The sequence below is a fragment of the Pantherophis guttatus genome, chromosome 4 (genome assembly GCF_059756535.1).
Source record: "Pantherophis guttatus breed Tessera chromosome 4, ASM5975653v1, whole genome shotgun sequence".
NCBI classification, from domain to species: domain Eukaryota; kingdom Metazoa; phylum Chordata; class Lepidosauria; order Squamata; family Colubridae; genus Pantherophis; species Pantherophis guttatus.
Genome location: NC_142066.1, coordinates 69,202,589 through 69,219,345, shown reverse-complemented (window position 1 = coordinate 69,219,345; position 16,757 = coordinate 69,202,589). Strand labels below are relative to the sequence as shown.

The 16,757-nt window shown below is 38.0% G+C and overlaps 1 long non-coding RNA gene across 2 annotated transcripts in view; it reads left to right on the top strand.

Moving 5' to 3' along the window:
• The window catches only part of LOC117664961 (uncharacterized), a 64,941-nt gene extending 49,329 nt beyond the window's left edge, over window positions 1-15,612 (top strand). For both annotated transcript variants that reach the window (XR_009622551.1, XR_004591213.2), the window contains exon 3: window positions 15,110-15,612. This is a non-coding gene — a long non-coding RNA (uncharacterized LOC117664961). The remainder of the gene's footprint in view (window positions 1-15,109) is intronic.
• Window positions 15,613-16,757: the final 1,145 nt, after the last annotated feature.

Genomic DNA, 16,757 nt, shown 5'->3' with positions numbered 1-16,757 from the left:
GGCATGGCAGGGGAAGGATACTGCAAAATCTCCGTTCCCGCCCCACTCCAGGGGAAGGAAACTGCAAAATCCCCATTCCCTCCCCACTCCTGGGGGAAGGATATTGCAAAATCTCCATTCCCACCCCACTCTGGGGCCAAATGGCTGAACTCCTTGCCCTAGACCTCTCCCAAGATTCCTTATTGGTTTCCTGATTACTCCTCCCCATCCTTTTTGCTGGCCTGTTTGCATCAATTGCGCCATCATTTTTATCTTATGTTTATCTGTCGCCTCTTCTCTCTTTGCATAAAATTTCTGAGTCTCTTTTAATAAATCTTCTATTGTTTTGGTTTTTCATGTGTCAAATTTCTGCAATTTTACCCTAATGTCCTCCCATGCTTTCCTTACAAATTGATATTTCAAAATTGTTTGAGGTTCTGGATCATCAGGATCCAAATGTCTATACTTTTGAAGTTTGCCTTTCGGTCTCTCTAGCCATTTGGTCAGTGTTTTGTCTTTTCCTTGTTCTAATGGCAATGTCTTCTGAATATTAAGACTCTGAGGCACTGCATTTTTAATACATTCTATTAAGTTTCCCCTATAATCAGTCATAGGGACGCGGTGGTTCAGTGGCTAAAACACTGAGCTTGTTGATCAGAAAGGTCGGCAGTTTGGCGGTTCAAATCCACATAATAGAGTGAGCTCCTGTTACTGGTATCAGCTTCTGCCAACTTAGCAGTTCGAAAGCATGTAAAAATGCAAGTAGAAAAATAGGGGCCACCTTTGGTGGGAAGGTAATAGCATTCCGTGTGCCTTCGGTGTTTAATCCTGCCGGCCACATGACTATGCAGACATCTTTGAATAGCGCTGGCTTTTCAGCTTTGAAACAGAGATGAGCACTGCCTCCTAGAGTCAGGGACAACTAACATATATGTGCGAGGGGATCCTTTACCGTTACTTATAATCAGCCATAGATTTCCTTTCTGCACTCCTGTTACCATCCCACCTTGGATCTGCCTCAGGGATCACAGCCTGTTCATTTTTTTGTGGAAACTTTTTCTTACCCTGTTCCCTAACTTCTCACCTAATCACTCCATTCTCATCTGGCATAAATATCATATTGAATATAGACTATATATCTCTACATGAATATTCCATTGGTCCTAAAAACATTTCTATTGAGTTTTTTATTAATTTAATCAGTTCCTTCTTGAACTGTCTGATTTCAGAGGCTGTTAGAGGGACCTCCACACAACCCAGATTGCTTTCTCCCATAGGAACCTGTCTAAAGGGTGCCATAAGGATTTCCCCCCTTTCTGTTGACTTGTGACAATAGGGAAAAAAACCTTCTGCCATGTTCTTTTTCATCTCCTTCTCTAAATCCTGGTTATTTATTTATTTATTTTTTATTGAAAAAGTTTTTCAAATACAAATTTTTCCCCCTTCCCCCCCCTCCACCCTAACCTCCCTCCCCCTCCCCTCCCCCTGTGGCTTCTCCAAAATAAAACCCAAATTAATAACAGATTATATAATACTTTACCATCCTTTTGTACCACCCCCCCATATACTAACCCTTTCTTTCTAACAATATTATTATATCCCCCTTATACTATACATTTCAAAAACAACATTCAACTGTAAAATTATATAATAAATTCTAATTTAGCAATTTCATCTATTCAACTCATAATCTATCCTTCTAACAATATCATTATATCCCCCTTATACTATACATTTCAAAGCAACATTCAAAGCAACTTTCAGCTGTGAAACTATATAATAAATCCTAATTTAGCAATTTCAACTCATAATCTATCCATTTCCTCCTCCCCCATACATATATCTCTTAATTCAAATCTTTTACGTATATTAATATAACATAACATCTCTTCTTCTAAACTAAACAATCAGTAAACTAACCTATCTCCACCCACTTTCCTACAGGTCTACATACATAATATTTTCAATATCTTTATTCTTCTACCCGTTCCACTAAAAAAAATTTTATTTACATATATATATAAAATCCTCAATTGACTTTAAGTTTGTAATCCATATGATATCTTCTGTAATGTCTCACGGCTGGATTGTTAATTCCATTACCCATGTTAGGGTAACATCACATCCTAATTCCAACAGTATGTTCGGTATCTTCAATTACCATCTGCCCCCATCAATAGTAAATATTTTCATATATAAAAAAAACCACCCGAGTGACTTTATATTTATATTCCATATAGTGTCGTCTATAATGTCATCCATCTAGATTATTAATTCCAACCTCCATGTTGGGGTAACAGCCAGATCTTCTGCATGCCCCAATCCCATAGTTCTCTTGCCTTATAGCTCAGCATAAACGTAATCCATTTGTCAAAGAATCCAAAATAGAAAATTCCAATCCACTCAAGTTATGGCCATCTTCACATCCCAAGAGTACAGCACTACAGAGATCTGTCACTCTCCTCAGGATAATATAAACCAATACTTTGCCTCAACTAAATTTCTAAATATTCAATCGTCTCTTGAGTAACTGGCATTACACTGTTGTTTGGTCTAAAAGTTTTTATTTTTGTAGGACCTGCTTCTTCTTTTCTTAACTTTTTGTGGCTTAGATCTCCATCCTGGTTTCCTTTCTATGAGTTGTATATCAACTGTTTGGTTTCCATGCTGGTCTGTAGCTTGATAAGTCATCACATTAGAATCCGAAGCCGCCTCTCTTGTATTTATAGGTAATCCAACTATAGCCTCCAAAGGAGAATCCAGAAGCGGCTCATCCACAAAAGCCTCTGTAACTTGTTTTTCCGTTACCTCCACCTCCATCTGCTTAGCCTGAATTTCAATCTCTTGTTGATTTTGCCTTTCTTTATTCCCCTCGTGTATTATACGTGGGGATGTTAAACCCATTTTGAAAACCTTATAGTAAAATTCTTCCGCTTTTTCAACAGTATTTAATTGATATAGTTCTCCTTGATATCTCAATATTATACCAACTGGGACATCCCACCTGAATGGGATGTTTTGTTACTTTAGTTCAGTCACCAAAAATCCAAAATCTTTTCTACCTTTTAACATCTTAGGCGGTAGTTCTTTAAATATCCAGATCTTCCTTCCATGCATTTCAAGAGTGGAGTTGAAAGACTTTTGCACAATATCATTTCTTATTTCTTTATCAGTAAAGTAAATCACCACATCTCTAGGCAACTGCCTTTGCTTTGCCACCCAAGAATTAACTCTGTAGGCCTTATCAATCTTGCAGGATACATCTTCAGGGCTAACCTTTAAAATCCCAGCCAGAATTTCAGCAGACATCTTTCTCAAATCTTGTCTTTTATCTTCCTGTATTCCCCTAATTCTAACCGCAAATTCCATGAGTCTGAATTGCATTATTGTGGTTTTATTTTCAATCCTTTGTTTTATATTATCCACATTGTAAGTCTTATAGTCAGCTTCCTTTATTTTTTTAAACTCTACTTCTGAGCTTTTTTCTTGAATCCTTATTAAATCATTTTCAATTCTTTGTATTTTATTATACAAATTATAAATCTTATCATCAACTTCCTTAGTGTCTATTTTTAAATTTATAATTTCATCCATCTTCAGAATTATTTCTATAAAACTTTTCATATGTTGCTTCAGAATATCATACTTTTGTTGAATCAACTCTTTAATTTCCTGTCTAAAATTTTCAAGATTCAGATTCACAGTCTTATCATGTCTTGCCATCTCCTCCAGTAAAAATTTCTTTAGGTCTATGAGGCCATTCTTCTGCATCTGCAAACTCTCAACTTGTTCATGCGATTTATAAATGGGAGAGCCCCCCCCCCATGGCTTGGTTATCTGGCTTTGTCAGTTTTAGCGCCATCCTGCCACACAAAAGATTTTTTTCCTTTTTCCTTTTAAAGAAAAAGACTTCTCTCCAAACAATATCAATAACAAGTCTCTAAGAAGGAAGAAACATGAAATAAGAATTTTTCCTCTCACTTCTAACCAGCACTTTTGCTAGATACTTTGTAACTTTGTAACTTTGTAACGTTATAAGCTATTCAAAGGGAAGGACTTTCAGCTTTTCTCAAGCCTCAGCCAGTCGCCATTTTAAACTCTCCTTTTTCCTCCTTTCACTCTTCTTTAATTTTAAAATCAGTCTTGGGGTTAGAATACTTGCAGTTTAGGATCCCCGATCCGAATTTCATCCTGCTTATTCAGATGATCTGTTAGTTTTGTTGATTAGTCCGGTCCCAGCGCCTGGCTCTGCAAAAAGGCAGAGTTCTCCCGAAGCCCGGAGCAGCGGCGAGCGGAAATAGGGAGCCACAACCTGCTCGTCCCCAAGAGTAAAAAAAAAACTCTGGGGACTTCGCAGAGGGCTCTACCTGCCCTCGCCTGCTCTGTCTCACATTTCCTTCAGGAAATGGAGTTTTTCGAGCCGCCTTTCAGATGTAAAGGCGGCTCTTTACAGGCAACGGGGCTGGCAGTCTCAGAGGACCGTCTGGCGGCGACGGAAGCCAGACAGGAAGCCTAAATCCTGGTTATTTTTGACTAATTCCTTGGTTTCCTTGGGTAGGTCCAGTGGTGGGATTCAAGTAATTTAACAACCGGTTCTCTGCCCTAATGATTTCTTCCAACAACCAGTTTGCCAAACTGCTCAGAAAGTTAACAACTGGTTCTCCCGAAGTGGTGCGAACTGGCTGAATCCCACCACTGGGTAAGTCCTCAGATGCGGATGGCTCAACTTTGAATCCTATAGGTACAATACAATCTTCCTCCTCTTTTGGCGGCCAGGATATGGAGGAAGATTGTCCAAGGGTTCCTATTTAGACATCTGCATCAGATTATCTTGTGGTCCCCTCCAAGAAGCTACATAATGTGATTCCTCTGTTCTTGCCTTAGTCTCATTTATATAATTATTTAGGTCTTGTATTATAGCCAAATCATCAGTACCAAAGGGAGGCCATATAAAATTCATCATCCTCCCTCCAGAATATGAATACCTTTTTCTTTCCCTTATTGGTTGGCACACTGGCTGGGGAGGCATCCCACCTCTTTGAACTCTTATTGCCCATTAATACCCCTCTGGTAACTAGATACCCCTCTGATATCTTACCTGTTGGGCATAGTCAAAGTCCTTCTTTGAGTCGGCCAACTTTCCCTTAGATTGTCACTGGGTCCTGGCTTTCTGTGTCTGGTCCCCTTTGTTCTGGCAGGGGTGATCCGACCTTTAGGGCTGGGAAAACTTACCCAGGTGCGCACTCCCCTTTGGATGTCCCCAGCTGCCAATGTTGGAATGGATGCAAATTCCAGAGGAATCCCCAAGGCTATTATGTGCTCATGGCCACTTTCCTTCACAAACAGAGGCAAACTTGCCTGATCAATAACAAGTGAAGACACAGTGAAGACCTTTTGTTTCATTTAGTGCAATAAGTGGGAAGAAGCTATCAAAGCTGGTTCTCTCCAAAGCTCAGCATCTCAAGTCAACATTTTTGTACATTCCTTATACTGGCTGCCCATCGTCCTCATTCTCCATTGGCTGAGGTACTATGAGGTTACATTCTTTCCAACCACCTTCTATATATTTCTTGCTACCCTCCCCAAACATTAGACTGGATGAAAACGGAATAATCATGCTTAGGATCTGAGTCAGTGATACATTTCAGATAGAGGCATAAAACTCAATAGGACTGCCAACAAAAGCTGCAATATATCATCATTTACTAGCCTATAATTGATACAAGATATTCCTTGCTACCTATATTGGGCTTGACTTCACCTAAGAGTGGAATATTATTATCAGGACAATCACAAAAATCTTAACAGATCCAAGTATGATGGCCTCAAAAGAATATAGAAACCCCTCAGAACCAAATATTTTGCTAGAAATATGCTGGACAAGTACCTCAGTTTGAAACCTGTGTTGGGAACCTGCAGAAAAAGATAATTGGGCATTAAGAACATTTATTGGTGTCTTTTCTTAGTACAGAAGTAATGCATGTCATGTAAATGGAGCATCAGGCAGTTGTAAACAGTACCTAAAAGTTGTTTATGGTCGACAAAAACAGGGGATTGAAGGAGCTATCAGCTCTTGCAAGAATGCACACACATACCAAAATGTGATTGTATCTATACAATAATAGTCAGTTATTGCCTTATTTAGATAATATTTCTGATGTAAAGGTGATGATATTTCAATTCAGTTTTATTTGTAGGTGCACTATATAAACATTTAAACACAATGATGCAAGAAATCTTCACTAAAATTTTTGGAATCTGTCTAAAGCACTCTGAAGTCTGCATTTGCGGATTAGTTATCCAAATCTGCTACCCGGTATTTTTAAATGCTTTCTTGCTTGCCTTTTGAAAAGCGTGATTGCCATCTTGTGGTTATAAATGTCAACTACAATAATAGTTTCCTAGTTAAATAGAGAAACAACATAAATCAAGTATAAAGACATTTAATACTATACATTAACAAGGTACAGTTTTATATTTATAAATATAAATTTATAATTTATATAATTTAATATAAATATATATAATATAAATATAAATATAATTTATAATTTATATAATATAAATTTAATATAAATTTATATTTAGACATTTTTTTAAAACTGTATCTTGTTAATGTGTAGTATTAAACCATCCATTGTATTGACCATTCATTGCATGGATGATCACAGTATATCTTCTTTGCAATTATTGTTTTAGTTAACGGGGCCATCGTAAGTGTCAATTTGCAACAAATACCACCTTTACTTTTATTTTACATTTCTCTTTATTAATTTTCAAGATAATATAGTAGGGGGTCTCCAAACTTGGCAACTTTAAGACTTGTGGACTTCAACTCCCAGAATTCCTTAGCCAGTCCTTTCTGGGAGTTGAAGTCCACAAATCTTAAAGTTGCCAAGTTTGGAGACCCTTAGCTAGGGAATCCTACATGATCAATTCACAAGGGTGAATTGTGGTTGCTAGTTCCTTGATAATAAGTTAGGTTGTCCTTACTGGTTTTGAGATTCTGGAAAATTTCTTGAACTTTACCCTATTGTTGCTCTTTTAATTTTATTTTTCTCTGTCACTCATGATATGAATACAAAGAATGTCTTTTCCTCCTATTTCTTTGTTAACATTGGTGTTATCCGAACTGTAAATAAAGTACGATATATTTTAATTTATAGCAAGACAGTATAATTTCTTTGTAAAGGGCATTTTCTACCCAGAAGAGTTTTCTACGCAGAAGAAAGCTCTAAAAAGTAAGTCCTGTAATTCAAATATAGATAATCTAATATTCTCCAGATGTTTTAAATAACAATATCTTAATAGGAGATGGTTAATCATATTAACTGGGATTGATAAATGTGCTGCCTTCACTTTACAAAATACTTTGCAAGAGAAAGTATTTTTCATCTTTAGTCTTGTTCAGTGGTGGAAACTAAACTATTAAAGTTCCTCCCAACCAGAGGTGGTATTCAGCTGGTTCAGATCAGTTCGTGAAAACCAGTAGCGGAAATTTTGAGAAGTTCGGAGAACAGGCAAATACCATCTCTGGCTGGGCCTGCCCCTGCCCACCCACTTGCCAGCTCGCCAGTTGCCCCAGCCTGCTGGTTTGCCGCTTACCCTCACCCCATGCCATCCACCCACCCTCTCACCCCGCCCCACCCACTCAGTCACTCCTCATCACACCTCCCTGGCATATCACAGTGTGTGGCTCCTCGCTGGTGTTGACCACACAGTCTTTGCGGCTTGCCACATGGGGCCAACTGAGCAGCCCTGATCTGCCTGTCTGGGTAAGTAAGCCTGTAAGTCATGGCCTAGTTAGCTGTCCCCCCCCATCATCCCCATCCCCGGCCTCCAGCTTGCCTGGCTTGCTTCGCCACCGTGGCTCTATCCCACACAGCACTGCAGCCTAGCTAGTTGCCCACCACTGTCTCCGGAGTTGCCTGCATTGTTTCGCTGCCACGGCTCCATTCCATGTGGTGCTGCAGCCTAGCATACTGCCCCCCCACCGTCTCCAGCCTCCAGATTGCCTGGCTTGCTTCACCACTGGGGCTCCATGTCACACAGGCCGTGGCGCTTGTAGCCTAGCTAGCTGACCCCCCAATCCCCAGAGCTTGCTTTGCCTTCCCTCAGCCAGTCTGGGAATGCACCATTCCCCTCCCCTGGCCTTGCCCCAGGTCTCTGCCCGCATGCCGCTCCCCCTCTGGCCTCAGACTATGTCCCCCACTGGGCTGAATCAATTTTTTTGGCCTGCCATGCTAGGCTTAAGGGCCATGGGGGGGGGGTAGCAGATGGGCAAAGGAGAGCCGAAGCTGTTTGGGAATGGACCGGATGGTTCTTCTTATCTGTAAGAAGTCCCATCCGGAAAGCGCTGCAGCAGAGATCTTGCAGCCACTTCTTCCATCCCTTATCAAGCCTCGGTCATTCTCAAAGATGCTCCATGTGCTCTCTGGGTTGGCAGCTGCTTCTCTCCACTGCTGCTCTTGCTGGGAGAGCATCTTGTGCAAATTAGCAGCTGTGAGCCACCACTTTTCTCTAAGTCCCATCCGGAAAGTGTTACGGCACAGAGAAGCAGCAGCCATGTTGAATGCTGTTTTTCTCAGTCACAACACTTTCTGGATGGGACTTAGAGGAAAGCTGTGGATCACAGCTGCTAAATTGCACAAGACGGTCTCCCATCAGTGTGGAGAGAAGCAGCCACTGCCCTGGAGAGCGGAATTGGAGGGGAGCAGGCCCTGAAAGGTTGCTTGGTTGAACCTTGCCATGTAGCGGAAGCTATTCATGAGCACATGCGTGGAAGCTGTCGGCACATGTATGTGTAGAAGCCACACACACACATGCATGGAAGCCTTCCACATGCACATGTGTGCATGCTCACATTTTTGGCGAACCGGTGGTGAAATTATTTGAAACCCATCACTGCTCCCAACAATTCAGCTATGTATAGACTTAAATGACTGCCCTCTTTTATCTTTCTTCTCTCTGTTAATGGTACCCATTGTGGTCTGAGGGCCCATGATGGTAGTGCAGGCAATCTTTGTTGATTATAAAACAACTGGGGGGGGATTCTCTATGCAGCAAGAACTTTTTTCTTACTCTGCAAGCTTTTTCATCATAGCAGTTTCTAAAACAGTGAACAAGTAGATGAATTACTAGAATTTTTTCAAGTGTCAAATAAAAAAAAATGGTATGCTTACAAAGAATGTGAAGGCTTTGTCTCCATCCTTATTCTATTCTGGTGACAGGGAGCTTCAAAATTTATCCCTCCATTCATTTGTTCAGTGGAGGAATCCCATGGGACCATAGGGCCTATACCTTAAGAAAGAAAAGGAGGAGAAGAGCTAAAAAACTGGGGTGAAGGTATGTTTCAAAATTTTGTTTTGTAATTCCTTTTGTTAATTAGTTTTAGAAGGATGCCAGAAGAGAATCACAAAGGAGAGATGAAGCGATAGTGCCAAAATGCAGAAATGTCATTAATTTGTATTTGTTTATAATTCTTGATCCCAAACGAAGATCCTCAGTCTCAGGATCTTCTTGCATTTTTTAATTATGCACTTTTTCTTCTTGCATTAGTTAATTCTTGCATTTCCCCTTGGTTTTCCCTCCAGAAAAGGAGGAGAAAAAGAAATTATAGCTGTTTGATAGATTTTCCTTTGAAAGGATAAACTAAATGTAATAAATATGATTACAGAGACAGATTGGTTCAGTTGGATTGTTTGCTTCCAATTTGGTTTGCTGCATTTTCTACTGATTACTCATTAATCAGTTAGTGAGTATGATTTGCTAACTTTCTTTGTTACTAGAATTAGGGAGACTAATAAGTTTTTAAGGGAGAGCAGAGGAGATAGAACCACTGTTAATTCAGTGGTTTAATTGGAAGTGGGGTCCATTTTTAGAAAGCTGCAATATTGTGTAATTTATAGTAGCTGACAAGATTCAAAGAATGAGTTTGATGTATAGAATCTAAACTTGCTAAACTTAAAAAACCCACAATTTTTGAAATTGGGTGGGCAAAAAATGAAGCCCATTTTGCCTCTTTGGGGTCCCTTAAACTTCCTTAAAGTTCATTTGACCTATTACTTAAGTTACTGCCATTTTATGACTTTTAGATGCTGGCCAAGGCATTCTGAATTTCAGATACTTTTAATAGGCATTATTATGGTTGGTCACATAATCAGCTATATACTGTATGTATATATATATGTATGTGTTACTGTATGTATATGTATGTATGTGTGTGACACACAGTCAACAAGTAATCTTCAAATCTCTCTGTTAACCATCTGTTATTATATTTAGCACATAGAAAGTCCACAAATGGTTTACAATCTCTTATAAAGCTATCTAATCCATTTATCTTTAATCAAAGGAGTTAATTTCACCACCTCTGCTAATTCAGCCAATTTCAAAATCCATTCTTTAACAGTTGGCATCTCTTTTTCTTTCCAGTGTTTGGCAAGTACAATCCTCACAGCTGTCACCATGTGAAGGAATCACACCCCAAATTGTTTTTCAATTGACTTGTCCATCATAAAAGAAAAGCTTCAGGTTTCATTAATATTTGTATCATGAATATTTTTTGCATTGCCATTGTTATATTTATCCAGTATGTTTTCACATATTTGCAAGACCATCACATCTGATAAAATGAACCTGGATTTTGACTATATTTCCAGCACTTATTAGAAATCCCTTCATACATTTTCACTAATCTATCTCCTGGTGAAATACCAGTGATATATCATTTTATAAAAGTTTTCTTTCAAACTATAATTTAATGTAAATTTTAATCTATTCATCCATACAGTCTCCCATTTATCTAGTAATATATTGTACTCATTTTTTGGCCCATTTTACCATACACTCTTTAATGTATTCAACCTCTAGGTTCAATTTGACTAACATTTTATATACTTTAGAAATCAAGTGGTTGTCTTCAAAACATAAATAAATGTCCAGTTCAGATTTAGTTCCTGTGAAAATTTTTTTTATCAACTTTAAACTTTTCAAAAATTCTATAATAATTAAATCAATCACAAGCAAATCCTTCACTTACTAATTGTTCTCTTGTTCTTTATCTTAAATTCCTCTTTTTAAATTATCAATAAGTCTAATATGTCATCCATTTACATTCCGATATCATTTCTGTTCTATGTAGTGTTTCATGAGGTGGTAGCCAAAGACGCACTTTATCAGCTATCTTCTTTATGTTCTTTTATACTTCCACTATACACATGCAATTGATTGCCTAATAACATGAATCCTAAAACCAGGGTTAACTTTTACTTTGTCATACCACAGATAGGCATGCCACCCAAATCTCAAATGAAAACCTTTGTGGTCTAACAGCCTTGAAATTTATCGAAAAAGTTATTCAATCTTTTAACCATACCAAACAACAAACATCATAATATAATCTAAGATCCGGTAAACCTAGACCTCCTCTATCTTTAGAATCTTGTAGCAACTTATACTGTATTTAATTCTTGGTTTTTTATTTTGCCAAATAAATTTAGATATATCTTTCTGCCACTGTTTGAAAGTGAAATCTCTAATCAATATCAGTACAGTTTGAAATAAAAATAATACTCCAGGTAATACATTCTGAATTTCTTCCAATTAATTTTAAGTCTAATTTTTGCCATCTATTTAAATCCAATTTTATCTCCTTCCATATTTTACCGTAATTATTTTTGTAAAGCTTAGAATTTTTCTCAGTAAGAGTCACTGAGAAAAAGGCAAACACTGTGCCTTTTTCACAACTTTAAAGCTGGTTTTAAATTCCAATTTCTTCTGATCTTCACATTTATGTTCTTAGTCAGTATTGTCTAAGTATTGTCTTTAATTTATTTATTTTTAAATCCACCATTTCGTGAAACATTTTAATCTTCCTTATAACATATTTAATGCTCTCTAGTGGTCTTTCGCAATCAATACCAAATCATTGGCAAATGCATGTAATTTGTAATTATGCACTTTAATTCGTAGTACTTTTGCTCGGTTATCCTGTCTAATATCTATTTAACAGTTCTAACACTAGAATAAATAATAAAGGAAATAAAGGACATCTCTGTCTTGTTCCGTTTTGGATTTCACAAGGTTTTGTAAAATCTTTATTCACATGATCCAAGCTTTCTAGAGTGTATAGATGAACTTCAGACCCTGTATAAAGCCCAATCCAAATTCCATCTTTTCCACTACTTTAAACATAAAGCCAGTTCAATTTGTCAAACATTTTTTCTACATCCAGAAAGATTAATGCAACCTGTTTATTGCTACATTGTTGTAAATATTCAATTATATTCAAAATTATTCTTACATTATCTTTTAGTTGTCTTTTAGGTAAGAATCCATATTGGTCTTCATGTATATAGTTCTGTAAAACTTTTTAAAGTCGTTCAGTTAAAATAACTGTAAAGAGTTTGTAGTCATTATTAGGGAGAGAAATTGTCCCGCAATTCTTCAAAGAAGTTAAATCTTTGGGTATTAAAGAAACGTAGGCATCCTTCCAAGAGTCCAGTATAGGGTTTCCTTGTAGAATAAAATTAATTAAATCCTTCATCGAAAAAAGTAGTTGATCTTCAAAAGTTTTATAAAATCCACTGAGTAGGCCATCTGGTCCTGGAGCTTTATCTGTTTTAGCTCTTTTAATTGCTTCTGTGTTTTCAAAAGTTGTTATTGGACTATTCAAACTTTGCTTATACTTTTCTGATAGCTTAGGAAGATCTTTAGTTGTTAAATACTCCTCCATAGTAGTAAAAGATTTCTTGCTGTTTATATAAATTGATATAATAATTCCAAAAAAAGTCTGAATGTTTTTGATAACCATGTAAGTTTTATTCCCCTGTTGGCATTTGTTACCTGAAAGACTGGCAAAAATGTTTAAAGATAAATCAACTAAATGTTGGAAATGTCATCAGACACTGGGAACATATTATCATATGTGGTGGATGTGTTTAGAAGCAAAAAAATACTGGGCAAGAATTTGTATGTGGTTGGAGAAGATGATGCAGCAGCATATTGTTTTAAAACCTGAGATATTCCTGTTGAGGATTTTACCAGGGAATTATAGTAAAGAAAATGTATATTGATTATTCATGTAATAACTGCGGCTAGAATTGTGTTTGCACAGAATTGGAAAGGTCAAGGGATTCCTGCATCTTCACTATCCTTTAGAAATTCTTCCTAGAATGTCAATGTATCAGTGTGGCATATGTTGAAAGAAAAATCCTGTTTGGTTCTAATCCAGGAGAAAGATGCTGAAAATAAAATGGGGGCCTCATGGAAAGGTCTCTGTTTATTTGGTTTTCCAGAAACTTTAGTGACATCAGCATGTTTCTGAGGTGGCTGACAAAATGGGATTGGTATAGGTGGGCCTTTATACATTTTTGGGGGCTTTGTGATTGAGATGCCTGTTCCTGTGTAAGAATGTGTCCTTTAATATTTTAATGCCTGTTGCCAGATTCCTATGGGGTCATGTAGGGATCATGGCTGGCTCTTCAGGCAAAAGAGAAAATGCAAATCCTGGGTGTTTGTCTGAGATAATTTTGTTTTGTCATCTTGTGTGTTGTTTATTTGGAGTCTCTGCTTATGAATAGATTGGTCGAGCTCTTCAAGCTTCTGTTGCTTGTGGCCTTACCCTAACCATATGGCAAGAAGACTGGAGCTGCTTTCTGCCTTTAAGAACATGTTTCTCCATTTCTCTTTTGGGGAAATATAATATTCTGCCTCTTTTAATATTCCCAAAATATTTCATTCTCTGGGAGGGAGGGGGGTGGGCTCCCACACATATTATTATTGTTACTACCATTACCATCATTGTTAAATCCACATGTCATTTTTTTACAAATCATATTGAAATAACAAAAATAATCCAATATAAAGAATTACTACACATAAAGTTACACAATACATAACAATACAAAACAGCCATAAGAATAAAACAATAACAATGTTAGCAATTATTTGAGAATTTTAAACAAAATTTCTAAAGTGGATACTATTAATTCTCATAATTAAGATACTGTATTTCCATACTTTTCCTTCTTCCATTTAAGAAAATTCATTAAATTTATTGTGCCACAAGATGGTGGTATGAATCCACACTATTGCAAACAATTTAGTATAAAACACAGAGATAATCAGATTTGCATTAGTATTGCAGAGGCCACCTAACCAAATTATTTGATACAGAAAATGCACACATTTCTATAAAGAAACTGTAATTTTGTAGCAGAAATATTATTCACAAGATTTTCCTATCTTTTGTCTTCATCGGTATTAGTGTTAGGTATTAAGACAGATACACTGAGGAGCCTGAATTTTGCAATTTTAATTATCATATTTTCTGTTTGTGATATAGCCCTATGTATTTCATTTACATGAAAGATTAAGCATTTTCTTAGGCTGTTTCTCATTTTTCCCCTTATACTTTAATAAAATTCCCTCTTATCTTTCATATTTGTAAGCTGAAGGCATTGAATCTTATTTAGCCTTCCATCGTTTAAAATTCATTCTATGCCTCAGTTTATTTTTGCTACCCTTCTATGTCTCATTTACATTTGTGACAGTAATTAAATACACTCAGTACTTAAATGAGATAGAAAAGCACTCCAGTGTTTAGGAAAATATTATTATGGAAACATATCTTCATATATTTTGCTATATTTAAAATTTCACTTTAAGCAAAGTTGGCATTTCCCCCCCATCATAACCCCCACCCCAGCCATTCCAAAATACTGTTCTTCACCTTGAAATTTAGAGAAATGCATTGAGCTGTTCAAGCTCTTCTATAATTCATGATATAGAAAGGCAGCATAAGGAAGAAAAACAAAAGCCCCAAAAATATAATATAAGTGGAGCTTGCTGATAGTATTTTTCTACTGGGTTGCACTCAGTACTTAAAAATTCCTTGTAAATTATTGTACTTGTTTACCAATTTATATTTCAGTATTTTTATTACAGTAAATAACCAGAATTAAAAACAAAATACAGTAAAAGCAAAACAAGGTAAAATATTACAATTGGTGATAATTAAAGTATATTTTTAAATATTTTTGTATTAAATATAAACAATATGATTATTTTATGCTATTTGGGTTTTTATGGTTTATTGATTGTTTTTATTTTGTTATTTTATTCTTAGAAGAACTTCCCTCAATGGGAGAATAAAACAGCATCCATGTCAATAGATTCCATATGGTATGAAGAAGGATTTGTTAATCCCTGAGGAATGGGCTCCAGAACGAGTCCAAAAGCTTGGAAGATTAAACCTCTGGTCTTCATGACTGACCCTGGATCTTGCAAGGATTTGTTAACCTCCAGGATATACCATGACTGTGAAATAAATGATGATGATGGGATGGGGCAGGGGGGAGGGGATGACATTTTCAAGAAATTCCCATCCATCCACACCCCATTTTAGGCCACAAGAGGAACTTTTGTTGGCACCACCAAAAACTACAAAACCATCATTTTGAATGGGGCCAAAAAAGGTATAAAAGGTATATGTTGAGCCTCTGCAAAATGTAGCAGTTGAATTGTGCTCTGATTGTGCTTCAGACACTGCAATTAGATTATCTGGGGTATTTTTTGAACTCAATTACATACAGTCAACTCAATAAAGTAGAATCATCAAGATTGTGCTGATCAGTGGTGGGATTCAAAATTTTTTAGTACTGGTTCTGTGAGCATGGCTTGTTGTGTATGGTTTGTTGGGCATGGGTGGGTGGTCATATGACTGAGTGGGCGTGGCTAACTTGACATCACTCATGGCAAGGTGGGGCAGCACAGGCGGGGCAATGCTGCAGAGACGGGACAATTTCTAAGTACCATTCCGAGCCCCTTCCCCTCCACTCTCTTGGGCTGACAAAATAAAAGCACATCTAAAGAGTGCAACTGCCTGCCGAGGTAAGGGGGGTGGGGAAAGGAAAAAAGCCCACTTGGTCTGTATAATATGTATTTGCCAGCACAATGAAGAATCTCTCTTCCAGCTTGCTGGTTCAGGCATTGGGAGCTTGAGGAGAAGATTGAGTACCCAGACTTGCTGCTGTGCTGCTCCAAGTCTGGCTCTGGCTGCAGCATCCAATTTTCATCCATGCTCATGCGAGGAAGCCAGGGAGCTTAGCGGCAGCATATTGCAATTTGCATGCCTTAACAAGCCCTCTGGTGGCCTCAGTGCACCTTTCCTTCCCATGGAAAATTTTAATCTGTGCACGTGGGGGCACTGTGGGAATCAGTGCCTGGAGTGAGAGGGAGTGCGGGCTGACTGGGTGGGGAAGGCTGATACTTCCAGTGCCCATGAGGAACCCAGGCTTGGAGCAGTTTTGGAGCTTGTTAAGAGGGACTCTTCCGCCCCAGTCATGCGTTTTCAAGCCTGGGTTGCTTGGAGTGAAAAACATGCAATATGCGTTTCCATCTGCCATTTTTCAGGCCGTTTTGGGGGCATTTTTGGGCCATTTTTTAGCCTGGAAAACAACTGAAAACAGCCAAAGCTGCTGCCTTTTGTTGGTGCGAGCAGCCTCCAGCCGCCACTTTTTGCTGGCCAGAACTGAGCTGGCAGCAGCGACTGGAGGCTGCTTGTGCCAGCAAAGAGCGGCGGCTGGAGGCTTCTCGCACTGAAAAAAAGAGGTGGCAGCTGCAGGCATCTTGCCGTGGTGAGCAGAATGGGCAAGGCACAGATATCAGTTGGGCTGCCTGGCTGGCATGGTAGGATGCGATGAAGGCCAGCAAGCTGGTGGCTCCACATTGGACAGTGGGAGGCAGCTAGCTAGGCCACAATTTGCAGGCTTACC